The 8,102-nt window shown below is 36.8% G+C and overlaps 1 long non-coding RNA gene across 1 annotated transcript; it reads left to right on the top strand.

The window, feature by feature from the left end:
- Nucleotides 1–4,534: 4,534 nt before the first annotated feature.
- On the top strand, nucleotides 4,535–6,144 carry LOC125047646. The gene is made up of 2 exons (XR_007116754.1): nucleotides 4,535–4,815; nucleotides 5,253–6,144. It is a non-coding gene; the product is annotated as an uncharacterized LOC125047646 (long non-coding RNA).
- The last annotated feature ends 1,958 nt before the right edge of the window (nucleotides 6,145–8,102 follow it).

Here is an 8,102-nt window from a genome sequence, read left to right as displayed (position 1 = left end):
GGTGGGGGGGGGGGGGGGTGGGGGAGAGGGAGGGTGAGGGGGGGGGGGGGGGGGCGGGGGGGGGAGGGGGGGGGGGGGGGGGGGGGTGGGGGGGGGGGGGGTGGGGGGGGGGGGGGGGGGGGGGGGGGGGGGGGTGGGGGGGGGGGGGGGGGGGGGGGGGGGGGGGGGCGGTCATTAATTTACAAAGTTCACAGGCATAGAGGGTTGGGAGGGAGGGGCGAAGCCTGACAGCATCCCCTCTTAAAACACAACCATTACGAGAAAGCCGGAAAATGAGCACAGACCCATGATACCCAACTCTTCTCCTACATATCCCCAACACTGTTGCCCAGACCCCTCGCTCAGTCAAGTCCCCCTAAGCCTCCGGCTCATCGCAGAATCGACTGAAGAGCGTCACTCGCTCACACACCATTAATCGCGAGCACAGGACAAACAACCCGCTACTAACCTGACGTCCACTCAACTCACCCAACCAACCCCCTCCCCACCCCTAAACCCCACGACTCCTTACATTTCCACCATACGATTCAGACATCAAACCATATACCATGATAATAAAAGATGGTTCATAGGTCGCCCATGATAAAAATGAATATTGTTATTATTTATATCCATTAATATTAACATTAATATTATAGACCCAGTTACACCTACTAATACTACTACAATACTTTACTACTTATACTACTTAATTACTTTTACTACGTATTTACTAAACTACTTATAACTCACTCTACTCCTACTATACAACTAAAACACCATATGCTCATAACTAACTTTTAACAACTATACTCTGTACTACAACACACTTATCCTACTATGACTTTTCATAATTAACTTATACTTACTACTCTATACAATTAACTCATCCTACTAAACAACACTATTGTTATCGAAAATATCTGTATCCTTGATTGTTATTTTATTAATTTACTATTATAATAATTATTATTGTCCTATTATTATCATCATCATTATCTAGTTAATTATTATTATTATTATTAATGATTAAATTATCATTATCAATCAATACTATTTGTGATTGTAAACGTTGTTTGCTCCTTTTGGCTAGTTGCTTTAGCTGTGTGTTTATTAATCATTATCATTTTATTAATATCCCTTCGAAGAGAATTGTAATCACCTTACAACTTTGATTTGGTTTTTGTTTTCCCCCCCCTGTTATCATCATGTGGTTATTCATTGATTATTATTATTATTATTGTTATTATTCTTATATTATTCTTATTAATTATCCTTATCACATCGTTATTTAACACCAGTATTATTAGTACTATGATTATTATAATTATTTTCATTATCATCTCACCATTGTATTCTTATTTATGAACACCGTTATTATTTTTTAAATTATCATTGTTATTAAATAATTATTATCATTATTATTAATTATTATATCTTTCATAATTATTATTATCCACTATATTCATTACCTTATTGTTAGCTGTTTATTTTTTTTATTTATTTTTATTTTTTTTTATTATTATTATTATTTACTTAGTAGTGTACTCTAGTAGTAGTAGGAGTAGTATAGTAAGTGTAGTAAAACTATTTATTTGTTGCATTGCTGTAACTAGTTCATTTCGCTAGCTGCTGCTTATTTTGTTTGTTATCCTCCACATATCAAACTCCAAAACTCCATTAAAATATCATTATCAACTCAACTTTATTATATATCATTAAAGAATCTTAATCAATCTACTTCCAGAATCATTATAATTTGTTAATTGTTAAAATGATTTTTGTTTAATATATTTATTTTTATTTTTTTTTTAATTATTATTTTATAAATTTATTATTTAATTATTTTATTCTAGTATTATTATTAATATATTTATCATTAACCATATGATTTAAAGATGTTGTTGTAATATATATTGTTGTGGGGTTGTTTTCTACTATTTAGCTTTTCATACTAATTAGGACATGCCAACACATCAATTTATAAAAATTACCCCCTTTTATTTTTGTGTTTTTCTTCCTCCCCCCCGCCCATCTACCAAGATATTATGTATCAAAGTAATCTGTTACTACTTGTCTGTCAGCCTCTTTGAAAAAAACCCTTGTGGAAAAATCGAAGCTTAAAATATACACCCATAAACGATAGCTTACTTCAACAATTACTAATAAACTTCACTCCACCCACCCCAAAACTTTAAAAAACAAAAAAACAAAAAAAAAAACAAAATAAACCAAAGCATGCTTTCTTAAACTGTAAACCTCAACAAAAAAAAGAAAACCCACAACCTAGCACGAGGAGAGGTACCTTCCCATCTTAACAACACTTATACCTTACCAATACCCCCTCCCTTCCACCTCCCTCTTTTACAGCTTAATAACTTAACCTTCGCTCTTCTTACATCCACCTATAATACAAAACACCAGATTAAACCTCATACCATACCATAAAAGACACAAGCTACCAACCCCAACTCAGGCTTAAAAAACATTTTACCTAACACTAATTTCTAACCAATAAACATAATCTTAGCTTACCCCACAAATCCATAACCAATTTTATAAAAAAAAAAACTACCCACCCATAACCAAACAACTTTAATAGAAAAGGGAAGCTTAACCCCCAACTTCACTAAACACTAACACCCCCCTAACACCCCCCGGCAGGCCCAACTAACCATTACCCTCCAAACCCACACCCACCCAACAACTTTAAACCCCCACCACAACCCCCCTACAACCTACAACACCATCACTACCCACCTACTAAGAACATTACAGCTTACCTACCTCTAACACCCCTCCCTACTAAAGATTTACCTCACAACTCCAAAAAAACAAAAGATTACATCTTAAAAAACAATTATCACCAAACTATCACCCCCCCTGACCAAATATACACTTACACCCCCACTCACAAAAGACTTACTATTATAAACAAACTACCCCACACAACTAACCTCCACTAAACACTCCCTTCACCTCCACTCGCCCTCATACTAGACCCAACCTACCCTAATCCAATACATTACCTTAATACAGATATACACAACTACAAATACCACCCAACTACCACCTAACCATTTAACCAACCCCCCCTACCCTATACCAACACACATACACCAACCTCCCACTAAAAACATACCTCCACCATTAACCATACCACCTACCCCTCCCCCTCCTTATAACTCCCACCCTCCGGATAAAGGGGGAGAAAGAGAAGGGGAGAGGAGAGATAGAGATAGAATAGGGGTGATTGAGAGAGGGAGAAGAAAAAAGAAGAGAGAAAGAGAGAGAGGGGAAAGAGATGAGGAGAGAGAGAGAGAGAGAGAGAGAGAGAGAAGAGAGAGAGAGAGAGATAGAGAGAGAAAAAGAGAGAGAGAAGAGAGAGAGAGAGAGTGAGAGAAGAGAGAGAGAAAGAAGAGAAGAAGGTTGAGTGAGAGAGAGAAGTGGAGAGAGGAGGGAAAGAGAGGGGAGGAGAGAGATGGAGAAAGATTAGAGAGAGAGAGAGAAAGGAGAAAGAGAGGTAGGAGAGAAGAAAAGAAGTAAAGAAAGAAAGAAGAGAGGAGGAGAAAGAGAAGAGGAGAGAGAGAGAGAGAGAGAGAGAGAGAGTAATAAAAATAATAATAACGGTAATAATAGTAATAATAATAACAATAATAGAAATAAGAACAACAACAATAATAACAATAATAATGATAAAGGCAATAATAATGATGACGATGATAGTAATGATAATAATCAAAGTACTAAAATAAAGAGAGTTGAAAAAGGTGTTCTGAGGGAACGGCTGGGACACCTGCAGTTGACCTCTCACGGCGACATGTCTTCTCGCCGTGAGATCGGGCTTGAGCCAGCAGTCGGATTGCAGGCGAGTTGCAACTGCCACGGCCGGGGATTGAACCCGGGACCGCGAGGGGCGGAGTCCAGTGCGCTACCAACTGGACCACCGTGGCAGTTGCAATAAGAAAAGGTGTAATTCATCTATTTGAACACATCATTGCGATGTAGCACGCGGGCGCTTGCGCGCGTGAATTCCTCTTCCCGGTGGAGCCTTGAAGCCTGTAGTCTGCCCTTCGGAGCAGACGCCCAGCTGAATAAGTCTCGGCTTCCCAAGGAGTGGCCGGCCTTCGCAAATTCCACTGAGCTGAACCTGCTAAGAAGTCGCCGGCCACTCCAAAGAGATCAGCTGTGTCGAGACGGGTTGCAGGGACGTAATCCTAAATCTTGCTTTCCGTTCTTGCTTATTATTGTTTTTATTATTGGTGTTATCTATATTATGTTCATTATCATTAGTATTTTAGATATTCTTATATATATCCTTCTTTTAGTTCTACTAAAATACTGCTCCTACTTTAAATACTACTACTACTAATATTACTACTGCTACTATTAATGATAAAAACAATAATGATATGATAATGGTAACTGTCATCATTATTAACATTATAACAACAACATTTATTATTATCATTATTGTCATCCTCCTTCTCACCATCATCATCTCCATCCTCCTCATCTTCACCCTCATCCTCCTCATCTCCACCCCCATCCTCCGCATCATGCTCACTTCGTCCTCCCACGCTCCTCCTCAGCAGAGAACCGTCACCCTCATCCCTGGCCTTTCTTCCCTCCCAGTTGAGGACTCGGAGCTGCCGGACCTGAAGCTGGACACGATCAAGATGGGGGACGTGGAGACGGCGCTGTCGAGGACCAAACCGACGCAGAGCAACCACCAGCAGTACCTGGAGTGGCACGCCAAGTACGGGTCTGCGTAAGGCGTGGGCGTCGCTCCCGCAGCGCCCCTCTCTTCCGTCGTCAGCGCCGCCGACTCCGAAGGTGAGGCCAAATGTGTGTCTTTCCGATCCTGCTCCCTTGAACGGCTCTGTTGAACGTGCATAAGGGGGACGCCGTAAACATTTATACGCATATGCTTGTTGCGGGGCGTAAACAGACCTACTTGTAAAAACATGCTTACGAAAACTGGTTTGCTCACTTGCTTAGAAAAAAGGGTTGGGTTTTATCACACAAACACGAACACACAGGAATAGACAGGCGCACGCACGTATACACACAAAAAGATAGTCAATGTATTTTATTATGGAACTGTCAATCTATTTATCTATCCGTCTACCTAGTCACCTATCTAATCTGTCGATAGTGAATTTGATGCCAAGTGTGTGATAAAGCTAATACAAATTGATAAATTCCATTGATTTCTCATATAGTATTGAATTATACCTCTTATGCTTAGGTCTCTATTTCTATTTTTGCAGCAGAGTCAAGGACTGTCCACCCTTCGCCTGCGTCTGGGACGGAGCTGGCGCGAAGGCTGAGTGGAATGCAAAGTCTCGGGAATCTCGGTGTAAACAGGACTGTTTTCAGAATTCTTTTAAGGAGGATCCAAAATCTCCTCTTTAAGAAGATGAAAAAAGAAACTGAAGTACAGAGATAAGATCATAAGGACAAGAAAGAATTCGAATAAAAATGCAAATCAAAGTCTGAGGTAAAGAGGGCTTCCGAAACGCTCATGTGAAGGATCCGAAAGCTTCTCTTTAAGAAGCTGGAAAAAAAGAACCGCAATATAGAGAAAACAAGATAAAGAAAAACGAAAAGAAATGAGAACAAGGATAAAAAAATAAGGAACAAAAAGTGCTGAAACTGTTTTTTCACCCCTTTCTTGATCCTGAGCGAACGGACAGCGCCGCCCAACGGACTTCCCATCGGCGCTCAGTCTTGTGGGCGTAACCGAGACGAAATCTATTTTATTTCCCAAGAGATTAGTGCGCTTGATGGGAAGACGCGTGTAATCATATAGATCTTTACTGTATGTTGCAAAGTGTGGATGAAGACTTTTGTATTTGTAAACATTTAGAATAGGGGCATCTTTGTGTAGAGAATGTTTGGGACTATACGTACTGGCGGAAATTTCGAGTCAACTTTTGATGTGTAAATAGGAATCCAGGCCAGTTTAGTTAATCGACGTTAGGTGAAAGCTTTCTAAAATAGAAAGCTCTTTTCTTAAGTTAATTAAGGACGAACGTTCAGGTTCTACAGTCCTGTTGTCCAGTGTCGGGTCCTTGTACTCGAAATGCCATGAAATGGAATCTCCTTTTTCTCTAACATTTTTTGTAAATAAGATCTTGAAATAAATAACTGTAAAATGTTTACAACATTCCCTTTACAATTTACCTCCAACCCATACAGTTGTGGGAGATTAACATGGGTACATTATGAAAGACAATATACAGTGCACAATGCAAAATATGCAGTTGCACATCTTGCTCCGCGGAATTATTTATATTCCGTCAGACCTTTTCTACATTTGTCACAATCAACTTATCCTCTGCTGACGTATGCAAATCGCCGGGGGATCCAATGCACTGCATCCCACCATCTGCAGTTAAGCGGCTCACTCTCGGCTGGAAGCTTTGCAGCGCCAAATACAGTTATGAAAATGACCTTTTTATGAAGAGTTCCGGATGGCAAGGGCGGTGGGCCGACGCCGGAGGATTCGCAATGCTGTCGTCTTTTCTGGCTTGGGTCTAGAATCTTATGCCTTGGTTCATTAAGGAAACACATACATATGTGTATGTGTTTGTGTGTATGTTTGTATAATACGTGCGTGTGCAAGTATACATGCATGTGTACCTGTATGGATGCACGTACACACACACACACCACACACACAACACACACACACACAAAAACACACACAAACAAAACACACAAACACTTAAAAAAAAAAATGTGTTGTATGTGTGTGTGTGTGTGTTGTGTGTGTTGTGCGCGCGTGTGTGTGAAATGATATAGTATAAAATGTATTATGTGTATGTATGTATGTATTATGTATGGGTGTATCTATATCTAATCTATATCTATATCTATTATTTTATCTATCTATCTAAAACTATTATAAATCTTTATCTATATATATATATAAATATATTTTGTGTGGGGGTTTTGTTGGTGTGTGTGGTGTGTTGGTGAGTGTTGTTTTTTGGGGGTGTATGGTTTGTAAGAAAATACGTGGTATGTGTACACAACCTCTCTACATAAACTTGACGAATGTGTGCATAATATTGCTCGTATATATAATATAACACCAAAGCAGTTATAAACTAACACCACACAAAAAACAAATCAAAAAACAACAACCAAACACTTAAAGACGCACAAAAGAACAACATAGCAAAACATAGATTATATTATGTAATATATACATATATATATATATATATACTATTATATAATAATAATATATATATATATATATATATATTATGTTGAAAATTGTGTTGGTTTTGTTTGGTGTTGTATGTGGGAGTGTGGTGTGTGTGTGTTGTGGTGTGTATATATAAATATAATATTTATATCAACTAAATAATATATCTCTGTATAAATTACAACCATATAAAATATAATATATATATAATATATAAAATATATATATATATATAAATATATATCAATAATATAAGTATATAATATAATACAATGTATATAAATCTATAAATATATAATTCTATATATATAAATATATATGGTAGGTGGTATTATATAATGTATATATATAAATGTATATAAAATATGTATCTATATACCTGCATAATATATAAATATATAACTATACAATCTCTAATATATAATAGTATAGTAAAATATATATATAATAATATATATAACTATGTATATATATACAATATATATTTTCCATATAATATTTACTATCTATATATATTCTATAATAAATGTATAACAAAATAACCATTAAGAAATCACATATATCTATATATATAAAAATCTAATTATATATATAATACTCAAATTTATATAATCATATAAATTAAAGATATATATTCTGACAGATTATTTCCTATATATTACTTAATTATAAGGTATTTATATACAAACATATCTATAACACCGACAACACACACCAAAAAAAAAATACAACCAAAAACATATGTATATGTATATATATATATAATTATATAACTTATATGTATATATATACAAATCTAATACTATATAAATACTAAACACCTCTCAATCTTGTGTGTGTAGAGTAGTGTGTAGATGTTGTGAGAGTTGGAGTGTGATGGTGTGTTCATTTTGAGTGATGA

The sequence above is a fragment of the Penaeus chinensis genome, chromosome 41 (genome assembly GCF_019202785.1).
Source record: "Penaeus chinensis breed Huanghai No. 1 chromosome 41, ASM1920278v2, whole genome shotgun sequence".
NCBI lineage: Eukaryota > Metazoa > Arthropoda > Malacostraca > Decapoda > Penaeidae > Penaeus > Penaeus chinensis.
Note: the sequence above shows the minus strand (reverse complement) of the source record. Positions and strands in the feature narration are given on the sequence as shown.